The sequence below is a fragment of the Pogona vitticeps genome, chromosome 5 (genome assembly GCF_051106095.1).
Source record: "Pogona vitticeps strain Pit_001003342236 chromosome 5, PviZW2.1, whole genome shotgun sequence".
Lineage (NCBI taxonomy): Eukaryota > Metazoa > Chordata > Lepidosauria > Squamata > Agamidae > Pogona > Pogona vitticeps.
In genome coordinates this window covers 50,566,683-50,587,243 of record NC_135787.1, presented here as the reverse complement: position 1 = coordinate 50,587,243, position 20,561 = coordinate 50,566,683, and the positions used below count along the sequence as shown (strand labels likewise).

Sequence of the window (20,561 nt, the reverse complement as noted above, 5' to 3'; positions counted from 1 at the left end):
TGGAGGACTTGCATCTGTTGTAATTGATATAAATCTGCTGCAGTCAGTCACATATGCTCATGCATGCTACACAGAACACTTGGAGGCTAAACACCAAAAGCAACAAGAAGAAATTCAAAAGAAAGAAGAAACAAAGAAGCTTGAGGGACAAATTAAACATCTTGAAAATGCTAAAAGAAAGGCTGAGAGAAGAAGCCAAAATGGAAGAGGAAACAATTGATGAGAAACTAAAAGAGCTACAAAATAAAAAGAGAAAACTGTAGAAATTATAGTTTTATATTTTAAATCTTTATTCTTTAAAAACAGATTACTTGTATTTTGATTTCTAACTTGATTATTACTGCAATTTCAAAACTATAAGTTTCATAATGTGGCTTCAGAGAAACCATTTTAGATAGAACATTTATATAATTTTTAGTGTACCTTCAAGACAATAATAAAAAATGTCGTGTCATTTGTTAGCATTCAGAGTTTACTTGAATTGAAGTTTGTATCTTGATATAATTTTTGGTGCAATTGCAAAACAGATGTTGCTGTAGTTAATGTTGAAAGAAGCTGATATTAAATCTCTCACTTTGACAAACATTTTCTCAGTTGAGACTTAGTTGTAGAGTAGAACATTTCGTTAAGACTTGCATTAATGCAACACGACCTATTCATTTTTTAAACTTGTGGTTATAGTTGAATGTTGGTCAGGGAAAGTCAGGGAAATGAAAAATCAGTCCCAACTCTGATATGTAATCAGGAAAAAAAAATTTCTTGAGCAAGTGGCCTTCATTGATCCACATTCCCCTTTTTAAATCAAGCATAGCACAACACTTCCAAAGTGAGAGAGTAATGGAAAATCCTAGAAACAGTCAACATGCAAATTCCTAGCTATGAATCCTGGCTGTTTAGATATACAGTAGTTCTGCAGCTTCATTCTTGGACACTGTGGATGAGAAATGTATCATGAACCCATTTCCATGCTCATCAACTTCCTCCCTCTCATTTTGACTCCCCAAACAATCTACATCCATTTATACTAACAAGAAGCCTGCTTGTAATACAGTGGTGTCTCACAAGACGAATGTCTTGCAGGACGAAAAGCCCGCAAGACGAATGGTTTTAGCGATCGCTGTGGTGCCTCACAAGATGGCTTCTTCTATGGCCGTGCTTTGCAAGACGAATGTTTTTCGCAAGACCGAAGCCTTGCAAGACAAATGAATTATTATCCATTCCTATGGGAAACTGCTTTTCGCAAGACAAAAATTTCGCAAGACAGTGCTACTCGTAGAACGAATTACATTTGTCTTGTGAGGCACCACTGTATACTCGTCTGCAAACATAGGCCGAGGAAGAAAACTTACAGAACAAACTTTTTTTCTGATCAAGAGAGAGAGAAGTGTTTATATGCAGTGCTTAACCACAATATATTTTTTTAAAAAAATACTGGAAATGAATATGCTATTGTCATGTTTAATATGAAATTGCCATAGATTAAAAGTAGTTGCTAGCTATAGAAAAGCCTCTTTACACTTTTTGATGTTCATTAAAGCGGGAAGGTGGAGGTCACATATTTTATAACATGTATGCATAATTTATTGTAGGATTTCAATCTGAGAAAAGTTACACATTCAGTAACATTGAGCAGAGGGCCATGGTATCTATTTTAGCTGCTTTAAGTCATGACATAGCTTCTGCTGTCTTCTAGAATATATATATATGTTCAACAGTAGAATCTGAATAATGAATAATTGTTATTTACTATTCTTATTTACTTCACCAAGGAATTTACTAACTAAAATTCTTGCTATTTACCAGCAGACATGATCTCCTCTGATATAGTCACAATTCTTTGACAGCTCAGATCTGAGTTAATAATGATGTGCCTTTTGTAATAAGATTGTAGACAGAAATTAGCTAGTCTCTGAGTTCATCTGCAGCTTCTTCTGCATCCTCCTTCAGGTGAAAAAAGTCTGAAATTTGAACATTGGATACCTGAGTGCTGAAGAGGCTGCGATATAGATAATAACATATTTCTGATTGTATTGCACACTTTATGTAGGGTTTAACTATAATCTGGGGAGGCGGTCTTGGCTGAAAAGTGTGGTATAACTTTTTGTAGTTTTGCATAATTGTTCAGTTCCTGAAGTATAAGAGTTAGAGAAAAGTGTTTTGTCTGCTTGGAAGCACATCTTTAAGAACACACTAGGTAGCTAGAATCCAGAGGGGGTTTGTCACATCTAAACCCTGCTTGAATCAAGTAGGCCTAAGGTGTTAGTGCTAGCAACAAATTTAAACAGCACTGATTTTAACAGGATAAAATGCTTTTGTTTAGGCATGCTAACTGTTGCTGGATCAGGGTCACAGAGTACAAAAGCTTGTATGCATGGACTTTGCTCTGTATCTGTTCACATCAATAAAATTTTCCAAGGGCTAGAGATTACTAGTGTTACATATTTGAAAATACTGTTTTTCAGCTTTGAGGCCTATACATATTTCTCTATTTAAATTGCCCAAAAAAAATTTGCACCAGAGTTCAATTTATATTTTTATGAATAGACAGTATGTTGCCTACCAACTCCATGTTTGCAACAGTGTATGGAAAGTGAAATATTGCATGTCTATTTGCCTCTGATAACCACTATCTTTGCTAAATTATTGAAGTCTGCTCCAACAGCAACTGATTTTTGTAACATCCTTGTAATGTTCCCAGTTCTGCTCTCTTCTACCTAGTAATTACATTGAACCCAAGCTCAGATTGTTATCAAACTGTCTCCCTTCATAGTTATCACAGAGCAAGCATGCCATTAAAAGATAATTATTTTGGCATGATTGATGGATGAAAAAACTGTAAATTCTGAGCTTACATCTCTCAGACCCCAAACTCATGCCTATCTCATTTAGCTTTAACAAAACTGAATACATCGGAGCTTATCAAGTAAATGTGTACATAATAAACATTAAACTGAGTTATGTCTAGGTCAGAGTATTGGGCAGTTCAGCTGCTGTTTGAATCAGCATTGTCCTGATTCAATAGGCCTGTGTCAATCAACCTCTTACTTGCGTATAGTATAGAATAAAATGTCTGGATTAGTAATCTTTCATTTAAAGCATTTCTACTTCACCAAACATATCTCTTACTTATCAAAATGTTGTTATCATCCAACATCAAAGGCTCCCTAAACAGGGTTGGAAAAATGGTTCTGCCACCTGGATATTATGACTAGAAAGTCAGTGTTCCATATTCCTACCAATTATGTTCCTGATGGCAAAGGGAACAGGTTCTTAGATCAATAATTCCTAACTACTAGCTATGCTGGCCAGGATTTCTGGGAGTTGTAGTCCAAGAACATTTGGGAACCCAAGGTTCGGAAACACTGCTCTATAATAATAGGTTAATGTGTTTTGTTGTTTTGCATTTGAGAATTTGTAACTTCAGTTGCCACCTAAAAAGTTTATTTCATGCTTTCCTGTTGACCTGAACCATCTCAGCATATCTGAACAACCTGGAGAGAAATCTTTTTCTTTTTCTCTTGAAGGATTACTCAAAGGATGTAAAAAAGCTGCATTTCATGCATATTTGATCCAGGATTGAAGCACGAAACAGAGTAAAAACACAGATAATCCACATACTAGTTTGTGATCCATATGGGATGGATGAGAAAATTAAAATGTGCATAAATACAACCATATATCTTCAAACAGAGATTTCCCCAAAGCTTCTTGATATGACTACATTTCAAACTATTTTTCATATATCATTCTTTGATAATGTTTATTTAAAGACATTTGGCTGTGTGGGGTTTTTTTAACATCCCCTGAAATAGATTGTTTTCATTGGCCTGGGGTGATGAATAAGGTCATATTTCTTTCATTGAAATGATGGCATAGACAAATGAGACTTGGTTTTGAAATGTCATTGTTCCAATGTGCATACAAAGTGTCCTGTCAACAAACGTTTTCCTCTTCATTTCTAAGGTGCAGGTCTATGTATGTAATTAACCCTTTGAATGTTTGATTATCTGGTCTTCATTGGAAATAATACAGATGATATGTCCAGGAGCTAAAGAAAGCAGTTGCATAAAACATGGACAATATTTTGAACTAGATAATGGTCAGTATCCTGCTTGTGTTGGTATAATGTAATTTTACACTGGTGTAAATGTGTATGCCTTATGCCCAAAGTAGATTTGACATAAATCAAATTGATTTAAATCATGATTTACATTTTTTAAAACTGATTTTTTTAACAATTTAAAGATTTTTTTAATTTAAATCATTATTTAAAACAATTTGATTTAAAAAAACACACATTTTTATCCTTCCCTACTTAAGCCCAGCAACAAAGAATTGTGCTGCACAATTGCGTGATCACTCATATGTCCCCAGCTTATAGCATAGCTTGCACATTGTGCTGGCAGAAGTGCTTCATGAATAGTAATTCTGTCTCAAAGGTAGCCAAATTTCCATGCAGGCAACTTAGAGTAGTGTGCATGCAGTTGCACAACAGGATTCTGGTCAATAAGTAGATCAGTAGAATATTGTGGCAATTTCCTCTACGTAATACCATACCTTATATGCATGTAAGTGGTAGGAGTAAACAAGGAGCTAAAACAATATACAGAAATGAATGATATCAGATCAGAAAGATAATGTTGTAGAAGTGAAAGTAATCAAATAAGCTTCAGACTCTTCAGTTGCTGCTTTTAAAAAATGCATGTTGGCTTTTAATTTTTGAAAATGTCTCACACTTCCACCTTCCCTTTTAAACCATATTTTAAATCAGTAAATTTAAAAATAAGCACATAGTAATTTAAAAAAAAATTAAAAATAAGCACAAATAGTTTTTCTTGTCACAAAAAAGTGTCTCCTTTTCGTTATCATGGTCATATCAAAATAATTTTTCTGGCATGCAAATGGAATTAATTAATTCAATGGATAAACTATTGTGAATATTTATTTACTGTTGCTAACATATGGATTAATTCATCTTGTATACACTCCAACGCCAATTTGCTACCATTATTAGGATCAATTACAATTATAGAATTTGTCATCAGGTTAGGAAGCAAAGTAAAACAAACATATATCATGGAATTATAGTTAGTACTAAAGTTACTCTCCTCCTATGGAGTTTGGACTTTATATTGTTCTGGCCACCTTTGTTTTTTCCATCTGAAAAGACACAGCAAGCTTTCAGGTTCCCCAGAACACTGTGTCAAGCAGAAAATGAGAAGGATACAGTGTCTCCATGTAGGAGGTAAATCTTTATGTTCTTACAGGTACAAATAAAAAACTTCAAAAGTTTCTCTCCCACTGAGTGAGATTAGAAGAGATTTTGTGCATTTTTCATTGTTTTTGTGAAAAAATAGTGCAAGTAACTTTTGTGAAAGATTGTGGTTTACATACAGAAAGACAGGTTTTGTGCCAAAAACTTTAGTATTCTGAACAAAAGTCAAGATTTGTATGTGAAATACCCATGTTTACATTTAATATTTCTGTTGTGCACAAAAACCATAGTTTTTGTGAACGCTTCCACTGACAAAAAAAACCTGATGATCTTCTTGTTCTGATGCAGGATGGAAAAAAATCTTTCATCAGTTGACAATTTTTTAATAGAATGCCTTTAGATTTTTTGGTGAAAACTAGAAAATTGTATTTGTTATATATCTGCTCCCCAAAGGCTCCTTCCTTGTTTCCAACCTGCTTTGCTTAATGTTGAGGGCTTACTGTGAAATATAAACACAATGTTAATGCCTTATATTAGAATCTAAATGGATTCTCTCGGCATTTGAGCACACTTTTATCATGTAATGAGTCCCTGATTTCTAGTCTTTATTGGACTGGAAACTGGAAGATGTAGATCCAGTGTCTCCTGAGGCATAAAACTGTACGTAAACATGATCCAGGCGCAGGGCGCATTTACATTAGTGAAATACATCAGATTTTGGATTGGGGTTTCCAGTTGGTGCAAAGTCACATGGGTTTTGTGTTTGTTTGTTTTTGTTTGTTTGTTCCACTTCTATACCACCCATCTGGGCAGTTTACACTAAAAAAATAAGACACAGTGTGCATCCCCTTGTTGTGTGCATCACCTTGGGACAACTTTTAATTTGGTATTAAGCTTAGTTCAAGATTCATCTAGGAATTTCATGGGAATTCCTTCTTTTCCTCTTTCTCACCCTTGTGCTGACTCTCTTTTTCCCACTCACTACTGTTGCTGTGGTGACATTTTTTAAATTTCTTTCAAAGTGGGATAGCACTAGTTCAGTATTACAGATAAGAAAAAATGAAACATACATATGGGTGTGTGCCTTCACACTGCACACACTGTTCAATACTGTTGGAGTCCTGTGGGGCCTTAATTTTTTAAATACAGTGGTGCCACTTAATTTCTTCGTGAAGCGGAGTAATTGTCAAGCGGGGCACCACTCTGTGTGTGTGTGTGTGTGTGTGTGTGTGTGTGTCTTGAAGATATTTACCCTGCATTCTGAAAACCATGATCCTGACATCCAAAACTTGACAAACCCCCACAAACACAATTTACTTTGACAGTGGTGTTCCCATCTACTGAAACCATGCAAAACAAATCAATTCCATGAGCAGGTTAAAACAGAATAACCCTCCGCATCTGATTAAAAAGCCTGAATTTAAATCTAGTCAAAATTAACACCACACATTCCTGTGCATCTTGTAGTCAGCATTTTCAAATAGGTTTGAAACGTGCTAAACCTGTTTCAAAAACAGTTCTCCCCCCCCCCCAATGTGTAACTGAGCTCTCACTTGACCTGACATAACCTCACAGGGTTGTGGAATGGGTAGAGGGGCAGCACCCCTGAGCTCAGGAGAAGAAAATATGAAATAAAGAATACAAATATAGATGTTGGTGTTTCATCAAGATCTTTCTATCCTTTACCCAAAAAAGATCAGGACTTAGCTTGCCTCCTTTTTTATAACCCTTCTTCAGAATTTCTCAGAAATTTCACCTAGGCACAAACCTCTGCATTTCCTCAAACTCACCATATTTGTTTTGGTGGCAGCCTGCAGATTTATAAATCAGCAGCCCTGATCACATGTTGCTCTCTGTCCAACGTGCATTGCACATTAACATCGCTACGGTGGCAGACACCTGCAAGCTTCCTTCCTCTACTCTTGATGCCAGAGATGGCTGTTTCCTGACATGCTTTTTAGGGATGGGAGTGGGAGTTTCTGCATGTGATTGTGAGCAGCAGGTGGCTGGCATATGGCTGCCACTTATCTTCATGTAGAATCATGGAACAATGGAGTTGGAAGGGGCCTGTAAGCTCATTGAGTCTATGACTTTTTTTCACTTCCTGTCCCCCATCCCAAATATCCCCATGTCTTTCTTCCACCTCCTCACAGTCACCCTTTGAATTTCTTCGCATGTGTGCCACGAGGTTCCCAAGCAAGAGAAACAGAGTAGGGAGATTCATTCATAATGATGTCTACGTGGTAGCTTGGAGCGCACCACCTGTGGCTGAGATGAGCGTTGCTGCATTAAAAACAGTTGGGCTCCCTATTGTTTAACCATGATCAAACCATCAAGCAAATTGACGTGGAAGATAGCCCTTTGGTCAGGTGGAAAATTCTTTTAATTCAAAAGAAGCAGCAACATCAGCAACTGTATCTGCTGTCTCAATATGATGCTGCCAAGATTACAGAAGTTGATATTTGGTTATTAAAATTCTGGGAGTTCCGCATTTCGTTTTTGACGTGATTAATATTAAAACAGCAAACAAATGAAAAATGCAAGGATTTATTGGTAGGCTTGTTTCAGTATTCAGTCTTTTCAGAGGAAATTAAGTCATGGGTACTGGGAGCTACAAAGTAACAGGCTTGTTGAATGGTATTGATGTCTTGTTTTAAAATATAGCTTCACTTTGATCACTCTCATTTACTCTCATTATTTAAACCACGCAGTGCAGTGTTGGCTCTTGAAGGCATAATTCCCTGCAAGGAGAGCTGCTTCTGAGAAATCAAACCAGTCCCTGTTGGAAGTTTCTCCTTTTCCCTCCCAGTATTTTAGACTCCACACAGGAACCTCAAGTGACCTCCTCCATTTCCTGGAAACTTTGAAGCCGTCATCACCATAATTTGTTGCTGGTGTTGTTCTCCCTGTTAACTTTGGAGCGACTATAAATCATTCTGTTTTCTCATCCAGTTTGTAACAAAGATCATGATAAAAAGTGATGGCGAATATTGACAAGGACAGCTGACACTGATTTGCAGTAGGGTTGGCTTTCTTTTAATCTAATTTGGTGGTTGTTTTGCAATCTTTTGCCATAAAAGAGCGGCCTGTGTTTCCTTTAATTTTCAGTGTGGGTAAGGCATATTGTCAAGGCAACCGTCTTGAGTGTTGTCATTCCAGCAGTAAGCTATGCCTCAGACATGGCCCACCTTAAATCACTGTCTTTTCTGGTAATATGTAAGGTCAAATACTTCCCTAGTATAAACAAAAGCATAGAGCTTTGTTTTATGCCTTTTATTGGCTATCATGTCATTGTAGAGGACAATTTAGTGCTCAAGGGAAAATATGTATTTTAAATTGTTTAACTTCAACAAATTCTGCAGCATTTATGTCCAGGTGTAATGCCTAGCGGAAACAATATTTCTTTAGACTGAACAAACAGTTGCATTGATACATGCATTTTAAGAATATATAGTTATTGTAAATATGTGTGTATATGATCATACCTGCTGGCTTTTCCTATGGTACCTATTCAAATAAAAATAGGTCACAGAGCGTATCATCTTATGGCAGATTCACACTTCACTCTGGCATATAGAGGATCTCTGTTACGCTCCAAGTTTGTGTATAGCGCTGGCATGTCTCAGTCCTGGGCCTGTGCTGGGTTTGGGGAATTGTGACTCTGCAAAAGTTGAAGAACTGCTGTCCTTTTTTCTTACCATTTGTCTAAGCTGTCTGGTGAGAATAAGACGCCAACAATTTAAGAATATAAGAAGAATAAGAATAAGCAATTTCTGAAAGGCCTCTGCCCATGTAGATGTCAGTATGACCTGTCTGCTACCAAAAGAAAGGTTGAAAATATTCAACAAATAATATCTGTGTAGAATCCAGGTCACACATGACACTTTAGGGATAGTAAGAGCAAAATAAGAATATAATGGAAGCTTTGCTGTTCACAATTGAACTGCCACAGTTTCATTCATGTCTTGAATAATAAGAAACTTGAGTCTTGTCTTTCCAGTAGTAAGCTGTGCCTCAGACATGGCTCAGTATTTTTCCCCCCACAAACTCTCCTTTCCTGTTAATAATGAAATCAAAATGAAATATTGCTTATCAACCGGCATCTACTGTCCATGCTGCCATGGTTGATTATTCCAGCACTTAAAGGAAATATAGTAAGAAATGGGGTGAGCTCCCGCTCCTCCCTGCCATTCTTCACCTCTGATGAAAACTTGAGGATGTCACAAATTCTTCACATCAAGAGCAAAAGGCCTCTTGTGTGCTTTACGAAACAAATGAATGAAAGACAGTAAAATATGCAGAGCCCAGTTACTTTTAAAAAGAATTATTAATGCATTCATTTTTCAAAAGTGTCTTGTTTGTATGGAGGCTGGCAGCTATTTCTTGGTAGCCTTGTAGTTCCATTGAAGTAAAGAGTAGCCATGTGGTCAAAACAAAACAATACACAAATGCAAAAATAGGTGATATCTTTATAGACCACTAAAAATCACCATACAATAAATAAGCTTTCATGGATTAAAACACCACTTCATCAGATTTGTACCATGTGAAGACCTTAAAGCCCAAAAAGGTAGCAATATTGCCAATCACTATATTATTACATAAAATGAGTGCCACTTACCTTCTTGTTATCTCATAAAGTACTATGTCATAGATACCATTTCTTGTAACATGTTGCTTCTTATTTCAATCAGCATGAATGTGGGGTTCACAATGAAGAACCGTATCTTTGTCGTAAAAGAAAAAGGAAGAACTCTCATCCAATAGGTCATCTGATAGCAGAAAAGAAAGTATAAATCCTAGGGCTAGTTCTTCTAATGCTTAGAGAGGCAGAAAAAATTAAAATCATCGATCCTTTGAAATTATGCCAGAAAAAAAAGGGAATTTTGATAATAATGAGCCTCGGCATGGGCTCCCTTCAAGTAGTTCAGGGCATCTCACTCTGCTTCCACAAGCCAAAGAAGAAGGAAGCGCATGTAATGTCTGTCAACAATCACAATATGAAAAGAGAACCAGATGTGCGAAATAGCTTAGCAATACAAACCTTATAGTGGTGGCTAGCACCCAGTGACGCTGGCGTGAAATATTAGCAAGGTTGGAGTTTACAGGTTAATTGTAGCATTTAGCCTAGTTATAGAAAATGTGGTAAGCAGAAAGTACTTTCAGTTTCTGCATTTTCAACCATATGGCTGTGAAAGATGATTGCATGTTGGAGAGAATGAATCCACCCATCCCTACAGCAGGAGTTATGAGAATGCTGACAGTTTGTGCTTTTTTTTAGCTATATACAGAATGTAGCCGGAAAAAAAACAGATTTTAGAGCATTGAAAAAATAATAATCTGTAGACATCATTTTGTAGTTCAGCACCCTCAGATTTTCCCGAACAGGATGTTGGGGGAAGATATGACCCAATGCAGAGGCATTTGAAAATAACAGAATCTACAGATGCCATTCCTCACTGTGATCTTTTGCCCTTTCTCTTTGCAATCACATGCTATGTTCTCAGAATGTCCTCTTTGAACTCTCTTTCTCTGACTGGCTTCAATGGCACTCACATCCAGGATACTAACTGACCTGGACGTTGAGCTGTCATTTCTTTTCTGCTAGCAGATGACTGCATTTCTCATCCTTAGATGATCCTTCTTTACCTTCTTTGTACTTTTTGAAGCTCACTACAAAGAAAAGTTTTCACTAGTTGCAAGCATTTCTAGGATGTCATAAATAGGAAAAAAAAGTTTCTACAAGTGTACTTTCAATTATATACCCTACCCTGCCCCACTCTCTCACCCCTATGTTGTTATGTTCTGTCAAGTCAGAACTGAATTACACTGAATATTGTTTTCAGTGTAAGTAGAGGTATTTAAGGATTGGTTTTTGCCAGTTCCACTCCACCCCCCACCCTTGTCCTGTTGATTCTCCACAGCATTGCTGGGGAATCAAACCCAGGTCTCCTGCGTCCTAGTCCATTGCTCTGTATACTACACCCCTGGGTACCCTGTCACTCATATACACAGAGTAAATAGGTAAATGACAAAATTGTCTTATGTAAATAGTGTATGGCTTTTAAAGTCTTGCAATTATATGCAAAATTATAGGGGTAAATTACTATGAAACAAACCTTTTAGCTTTGCTGGAGATAATTGGAGGCTTTGATGGAGACAGTGTGAGTTAGATAGGAGTTTTCATAATGCTGGGTGGAATCACACCTGGGTGGAAGTGCTGTTACAGAAGCCCTCCTGACCCACACTTATGCTAATACAAAGCACATTTAGAAGGTAGGGATGCCTGTATTGTCCTGAGGAAATGTGTTCAATAAATCAAATTCAGATTGTTTTGGATAGCTCAGTAATACAGTACATGTTTTTCATGTGGAAGATATTAGGTTCAACCGCCAACATCAAGTTCAAAGGCTCTTGATAACCAAGCAGGGGAAGAATTCTTCTTAAGTCTTTGAAAAGCTTGCTACTCCCTTTCCTTATGAAACAGGACTATTTAACATATGATTAAGTGCACTTTTCCAAGAGTTACTACATGACACATTACAACATAATCATTCTGAGCCAGTATTATCTAGAAAGCTACACGGAGGGGAGGGGGAACCCCCCCCTTGTCACAGAATGTGTGGTGATGAAATGATGCTTTCACCAACTTTGAGGGAACAGTTAATCTGAAAATGTACATCTTCCGAAAGACTGGCACTAAGATACCATGAGTCTGGCAACATAATATGCACTTAAAAGATACAGATCCTTAAACCATTACTAATATTACCCACAGTGCTCAAGACATATTTTAAAATCATTCTCAGTTTTTCTTTCCTAACAAATACATAAAGTAGGCTAGCATCATTATAGCCATTCACATGCACAATGAAGACTGAGAAATTGTAGCCTTGCTTGTGTAAAATAAAATGCATGGGAATGCACTGCCCCCTCTGCCATTTTTGCCATTTCAGTTGTTGTCTTTATCTGAAGGTTTTGAAACTGCATGTTTCGTATAGATGTTTCATATAGAACTGCATGTTTTATATAGAAAGAGGAAACTATCACAGAAAGGTACCCTCCACATCTAGAGGGCACTGGAGAGGGGGTGGGCATGGTGTGTTCCCCCTCCTTGAGCATTTGTTTTTCTAAGATTCTGAATGCCTAAATAGAACTACAGTGGTGCCTCGCATAGCGATGTTAATTGGTTCAAAAAAAAACATTGCTATGTGAAACCATCGCTATGCGAAACACCATTTCCCATAGGAATGCATTGGAAACCGGTTAATCCGTTCCAATTGGAACGGATTGCCATTGTTAAGCGAAAAAACCCATAGGAAACATCGCTAAGTGAAACAATGTATCCTCCATTGGAATGTATTGAAGCTGACTCAATACATTTCAATGGCTTTGCGAAGTCAATTTTTGCAATTTTAAATGTGTCATACAAGGGGCAAAAATGGTTTTAAATGCTTGGATTAGCTTCTGCACCCTCTAAAACGGATGCAAAAGTTAATTTGGCTTTGATCTGACTTTTCGTTAATTTTTTCTGAATTTTTTCCCCCCAACTTTTGACAGCTGTCAAAATCTGACAGCTCCATTATTTCCTATGGGGGAAGAAAAAATTCACAAAAAATTAACGAAGACTCAGCAACTGTTCTAAATGCTTGGGTTCGTTAGAGGACCCCCTAAGTCGTGTGCAAACCTGATTTGGCTTTGATCTGAACTTTCGTTAATTTATGGTGAATTGTTTTCTCCCCCATAGGAAAGCATGGAGCTGTCAGATTTTGACAGGTCCATTGGTTTCTATGGGCCAAAAAAAAAAATTCACAAAAAATTAACGAAAAGTCAGATCAAAGCCAAATCAGGTTTGCACATGACTTAAGGGGTCCTCTAACGAATCCAAGCATTTAGAACCGTTTTTGACCCTTCTAAGACACTTTTTTAATTGAAAAAAGAAACATCGTTAAGTGAAGCAGGGGACCTAAAATCGCATTCGTTATGCGAAGCATGGTCCCAAACTTCGCTAAGCAAAAATCGCCCATAGGAAACATCGTTATGTGGTGCATATTATTTTCTAAAAAAACGTTATGCGAATTCATCGCTAAACGAGGCAATCGTTAAGCGAGGCACCACTGTATTGATTTTCCAATGCTATGCAGTGAATTCATAGCTGAAGAAAACATTGAATTGTCAAAGTCACAGTTAATTATCACAAACCAAAAATTCTGGGTTAGGCAGTACCCCTGGGAACCATTAAATTGCTGCTTTCATTATCCATGTCTCATGTTGAATCTCGAACTCCATTTGACTGCATGAGCTATGGCCATCACATGTGGCCCAGTTACTAGACGTCTTGCGTGAACACCAACTTTGTGATGAGGGATTCTATAAAGCTGGACAGCTCACCTTATTTGTAACTTTTTGGTTAGCCTGTTCCAGAATTTTGCTTCTATGGATGGTTCCTACAACTGTTTTTTTTCTCTTTAGCTCATTATCTTTTTTCTATAATGCAGTGATAATACGTTTGGCAGCCAAACAGAAGATTTTATCTCATCGTGGTCATCCTCATCTACCAATGGTCTGAGATCACTTTTTTTACCACTCGGTGTGGTGTGAAACCATAGAAGAATCTACTTCGCTACTGCTTTCCTAATGTCTTCATTTAAATTTATAGTACATTTTGGGAGCAAATTCCTTAGGTCTCTGTGAATCCAAGCCAGTACCTGTGTGGTAGCTCCTTGCATTTAATGTAGTTTGGGGTTGAGAGTGGGGGGGGGGAAACATTCTGGCTGCAAGGATGTGTTTTGTTTCGTGATTATTGTTAAGTACTGTTAGAAAGAATTCTAGTAAGAAATCTAGTTAGTAGAAAATCTGGTATGAATTAATAGATGTTATAAGTGGAACCTGCAGTAAAATATTGAAATATGGAGTGCTGTTCTGGTTAGTTAACTGTGCTATCTTTTGTTATATGCCATTCCACTTCCTTTAACATGTAATTTTCTCTTGCCTTCTTCCCATTCAGTTAACATAACAGTATGCTCAGCACTTGTTGAGTTGTTTTGAAGGGCTATGCCCCTTTAGAGGCTTATTTCTAAAGATTCCTTCTACTGCTTTGGATTTTAGGGCTGCCCCCAGACCTGCTGATATCTCCCCTTTGCTTGGGAGCAGGATCATTTTGAACACATATGTAGTAATACTTGAGACTGCTGTTAGTACATACAGTCTTCAAATTTTACTTTTTGTCATTGCCAAGAATCCAAATAAAATGTACACCTATGTAAGGATGGTGACATAACTGTGGGCAACAAATAGTCACTACTCAGTGAATTAAATTTCTAATAGGGCCTCAGTTTTGTGACATTGCTACAAAATTTGTCCATGGTCTCATTAATTAGCAGCTGTTTGATGATCCAAGTTATGCCATTGTATTTACACGGATGTCAATACAGTACTCATTTGGATTCTAATAGGTTTTTAGCATTATGTTGCATTCATTTCATATTTAGGAACTTTTGAAAAGGAGGAGGGCCTGTATAACTGTCTAGTAAGACAGACATTTTATCTTTATGCTAGACATATACATGATTGTGCTTTCATGACTTACTCAATTGGGAAAGGATATAAAACTTCCTTTGTATGCAGTCCTTCACTACCCTCTAGTGTCTATAAACCTGCACTTCTAGTTTGTGTCTGCAGTTCAGTGTTACTCTATGCAGAAAATATGTCTGGATTATTATATTCTTTATGGTGGTTTTGGATGATGACAATGAGGAGGAGCTAATTCATTGCTTTCCACACATTTGAAAGGGTGCTTCATCTCAAAAGTTGTTCAAGCTTTCAAAACTAGTTCCTTGTTTCAAACTCCTTGTTCCTTTCCTCTTCCACAGAAAGCAAGAGGATAACATCACTGATTGACTCTGAAGCGGTTTATACAGTTCTGTCATTTTAAATGTTTATATAGATATAGTGGAAGTATTACAGTATTTGAATTCAAAAGATGTGCCATAGCAGTCGTGGTGTGCTGCCAACAGAGTGGGGAGAAATTGGGGGAGGGGGACCTGCAACCCTAAAACTTGTTGCTTTAAATGGAGCAATCTCTGACTCGTGTAACTGCATCCTGCACAGCCATTGGATCCCTCATTTCTAAAGAGGATTTTTGCCCCCAGGTGATTAGAGTTAGGATAGGATTTGAGAGTGGCAAATAAACTGAAATATAATCAGACCATCGGGGTGTAGTGAAGGTGGTATGTGATCTGTTCTAAATAGGTTTTCCTACTTCCCTTAAAGAATCCATTTCTCTTTGTGATATGATTATATTTGGATCCATCCTTGCAGACAGGCATGCAAGCTGCATCTGTGGCTCGTAGTGCATTCATCAACTTTGTGGGATACGTATGCAGTAGCTCTCCAAGTGGAAACAGGACTTTGCTATTGTCATCTCTAGCTTCATAATACCCACCATTTATTACTATTGTGCTTCTGGTGAAGAGCACTTAGAAAATGTGGTTGGTTCAGAGTACAGCAGCTAGCTTCCCAGCCAGAACCCACAAAACTGATTGCATCATCTCCATAATTAAAATGCAAATGTCCACATACAATTCAGAATGCTATTTCTTTGCCCCAGATACCAGGGTCTGATACCAGAATAACTAAAGAGTAATTCATTTCCATCTGCAGTATATATCTATTGTATTCAGAAGTTTAACTGCACCATTCTAAGAATGAGATGTGAGGAGTAGGGATGAAAAAAATCTTGGTTTTAGTGGCTTTCCAAGTTCAGAATGCCAAAACTCCTCAACAAGACTTCTTCCTGTATTACCACAGTTTCCTGCCTTCCATGATCTCATTTCCCCCTTTATTTAATTTTTCCTGTTTTCCACCTCTTATTTCACATAGAAAACTGCCAGATGCTGGATAGTCTGATGCCTTCCTCTGAATCCTGCATAAGAAAATGTTGTTCTGCACAAAAATTGTAAAAACTATGTGAAGCTGCTTCTGCTGTTTCTAAGCACATCCTATGCAGGAAAGACACTGTTTTGCACAGAAATTGCAATAACCTTGCATATCTTGGCATTTTCTTCAGAAAAGAAATATACATGAAATTTCTGAGAAATCCTGCAAGATATATCAAGATTGCAAGATTCACATTCCTAAGAGAGGTATTACTAGGAATAGAGGCTTTGCCATCTCCAGCATCTTGGCCAGACTTCAATACAGTTGGTCAGATACGTTATTTAGACTCAGCTGAGCTTGCAGGTATATTTTCAAATGCCTGCCTAAGTAGCCAGGTTTTTAGTGGCTTATTAAATATGGCCAGCAAAGGACAAAGTGAATTGCGGGGGAGGGGGGCGTTCATTCCATAACTGAGGAGCAACCACCGAGAAGGCCTGGATTCTCATCTTCTACCTACAGGCCTCTCTCAAGGTTAGCATCCTCAGCGAGCCTGCTTGGAATGTTCTTGTATGATGGGCAGATCTTATTTATTTTATTATTTTATTAGATTTCTACCTCGCCCATCTAGACCAAAGGTCTACTCTGGGTGGCAGATCTTGTTGGAAGTAGGCATTCTGTTAAGGTAGTGAGGTCCCAAACTGCTTAAGGCTTTATAGGTTAAAAACATCACTTTGAAGCTGGAACAGAAATGGACAGGTAACCAGTGTAAGGCTTCCAGAATTGGCATGGTATGTTGATAATTATTCACTCTACTCAGTAGTCTGACTGCCGTGTTCTGGACCTGTTGAAGTTTCCATGACAGCCTCATAGGTAACCCCATGTAGAGAGATTTGCAGTAGTCTAATCTTGAGATTACCAGTGCATGGACCAATGTGATGAGGGACCTGGTATCAAGGTAGGGACACAGCTCGGCAATCCACCTCAGATGGAAATAGGTGGAGTGGACCACAGACACTCTCTGGGACTCCATTGATAGTGCTGGGTCCAGACACACACCCAGGCTGCGAACCTCATCAGTAGTGGAAAGAGTAGTGCCCCCCCCAAAGAGAGGGAGGCACCCAACCCACAGACAGGCGGGGCACCCACTCTATAGTTAAAACCAATAGTTTTGCAGCACTTAAAAAAACTAGCATAATATTATAGAATAAATCAGCATTTGCCAGATTGCTGCCCTTCAAGTATTTTAAATTACAGCTTCCTTCAGCTCAGGCCAGCATGTCTCAGTGTTCATGTTTGCATGAATTACAGCCGAAAACATCTGTGATGAACTATACTGGGAGAAATTTAAACCAGCTTTTGTGGTCTGAGGTCATCACATACATGAAGTGTTATTCTGAGTTACAGGTGTATAGAAATGCAGTTGATGTGGAGTTTGTTAAAAGGGAATTTAAATTTAGAAAATGTGAAGTGATAGTTGCATTCAAAGTACAGCACCCTTGGTGATAGCTTGCAATTGTCAATGTCTTTGTTATCGTCAATTGTTTTGTGAATGCACACTGTGATTATACAATGGTCATGCAATTATTACTCTGCTTTCTGCTTTACATTCCTTTTAGTGTTACTGCTTACAATCTTCTGTTCCTGAGCCATGAAAATTGCAGATATGTGTATATGCAAAGACATGCAAATATGTGTCTCTGTGTATCAGGGTAAAACTCCCTGCATCTGATAGATTGTGGTGAAAGCTTTTAGATTAGGCATCCTACAGTCTCGAGAGACTATGGTAACGTGGTCTATGTAGAGGACTTGGAACAGCGTCTACTGTGCCTGAGAAGGCCAATTTGAGAGTGACAAACCCTTCCATACTGAAGACAAATACAATCTGTCCCCTGTCCAGCTCCCTGATTTTGCTGCTTTCATGACTGCCTCTTTGCCTTGGCCTGCTGGACAAGGGTCTCTTCAAATTGGGAGAGGCCATGATGCACCACCTGCCTCCAGGCTGAACGCTTAGACGTCAAGTTTTCCCATCTGTTGAGGTCCATTCTCAAGGCCCTCAGATCCCGCTTGCAGATATCCTTGTATTGCAGCTGTGGTCCCCCTGTGGGGAAATTTCCCTGCACTAATTCTCCATACAGTAGATCTTTTGGAATCCGACCATCAGCCATTCTCACAACATGCCCAAGCCAATGTAGACGTTGCTGTTTCAGTAATGTATACATGCTAAAAATTCCAGCTTGATCTAGGGCTACTCTAGTTGGAACTTTATCCTGCCAGGTGATACCAAAAATGCATCAGAGACAACACATGTGTTCAGTTTCCTCTCCTGCCGTGCACAAAGGGTCCAGGACTCACTGCAGTACAGGAGTGTGTTCAGGACACAGGCTCTATATACCTGGATCTTGGTGTATGTCGTCAGCTTCTTATTGAGCCATACTCTCTTTGTGAGTCTTGAGAACATGGTAGCTGCTTTGCCAATGTGTTTATAAACGCATTGGTGAAAGCTTATGCCATAAAAAATTGTAAGACTTTTAGATAGCCTAAGATCCATTGTTTGTTTTGCTGCTGCAGCCTGGTGTGGCTAATATGTTTGATGACTATTTTAAATTACATTGTAAAAATTCTGAAAAGACAGTGTGTGCATCTTTGCAAAACAGTAAAGAAACTAGAAGTTAATTTATTTGTGTGTGCAGCATACTATATTATAAACATCAGAACACTGTCTTCCACAAACCAGTTTGAAGATGGATAGAATTGTGGCCGTTCTGTACAAATTCTTTATGACCTAAGGACCAAATTCACAATGCCCCTTAAGTCCAGCTTGCTCTCCATTTGTTATTCCTTACCTACAGGGGTGCTTTTATTTCTGTCATGATTTTATCATCTGTTTGAGGTTACAGTGATATAAATGTGCCACATCGATTAAATATTATTTCAGACATACAGTTTAGGCATGTACTATTAGAAATAACAGCAAGATGGCAGTGTGAAATTATCACTGCCAACCAGCCAGATATTTTAATGAGATACAAAACTAATATTCAAAGGTTGCTGCTTTTCAACAGCTCAGCTTTTTAATCTGCTTACAAAAGGAAGAAAAACATGATTACATAAGGATAAAAACCTACATTTGATCTGATTTGATATACAATAGTAAAAGGTTTTCTCTGAATGTGTTCTAGTCAATAGTTGGACTTACTCAGCTCCCCTCATATGAACCATAGAACCAAACAAGATGTGACATTAATTGCATGATTGGTCTTTTTATGTTTGGTGTTTCTTTTCTCTTATTAATAATAGCCGCAGGATGAGCTTTTCAGTTTGAAACTTTGGAAACATCAAAAGTTTAAAGCTCCCATGATTGTTGACCAGACAGTCCATGCCTCTCCACTGTGGCTTTTTTTAATTGGGACTGGGTAACTGGGATTATCTCAAATGGCCTGGGACATGTTTACCATCACATCTTGTTTTACCTAAGCTCCGCTAATGTTTATGATAGCGTATGTTACATAGGAATGTAAAGGAACCATTTTAGAGGGCAACAAAACTGGCCATTTACCCTGCAGTTTGTGCTGGATTTGGCATGGATGGAATCAGATTAAAAACTGATAACTACTCCATGTGAAGTTCTGTGAGAAGCCTGGTTGGGAATCATCTGTTTTCAGTTGGAAGTATTCTCAGTTTTTTACAGCTGGCAGGAATGGTTTATTATACTCCGCTTCAGTTGGTGTAATCTTTTTCTGCTTTCTCTCTGTGTGGCTGGCTAATCTGATGAAAAGATGTGGTCACAGAGGTGTCAGTTCCCCTCAGCTCAACACCTCTTGGCACCAAATAATCTCTTTTTTTCAATGCTTTCTGACGTTTGTAGTGCTGATTTAAATATGCACAATGTCACCTTGGAAATTTTTAAAAATAAAAGAAAGGGGTGGTCTCATCTGGACAATTACAGTGATTTAACCCATGGGAAATAACAACTCACATTGAAAAACTTCACACCAAAGCAAGTTAGTCACACACCCTTTTAGTAGAATAGGCATTTATCACTAACATTGCAAAATACAGATTTTTATATGATAAGTGGAGTGAATTTTAGGTTGTGGGATCTACTTTGATTTTTACTAGAAACGGAAGAGCCACCAATGGGACGTGGTGCATACAAATGGCATACATTTTAGAACTACTTAATTGTTAAAAACTGTAACAGTAGAAGAGAAAAACAGGGACATGTGCAGTAGTTTTAACCCTTCTGCTGCCGCCCCCCATCCCCATTCTCCAAATTGATCAGAAAGGTTTGGAAGGAAATAACTCCATTTGGTTTTGGCAATCCTGGCAAAGGAGGGCTCAGTAATGCGGTGGACAGAAGTCTAATGAATGTAAGATTGCAGCTGTGTCATGTCCTCTCTTTGATTGCAAATTCCACTTTCATCCATACCATAATACTTATTGCCTTCTGTTGTTCCATTCGTCCTCC

The 20,561-nt window shown here is 38.0% G+C and overlaps 1 protein-coding gene across 4 annotated transcripts in view; it reads left to right on the top strand.

Annotated features, from left to right (window-relative positions):
• Positions 1–20,561, top strand: part of MARCHF1 (membrane associated ring-CH-type finger 1) — a 196,902-nt gene that overhangs the window by 170,138 nt on the left and 6,203 nt on the right. The window lies entirely within an intron of this gene.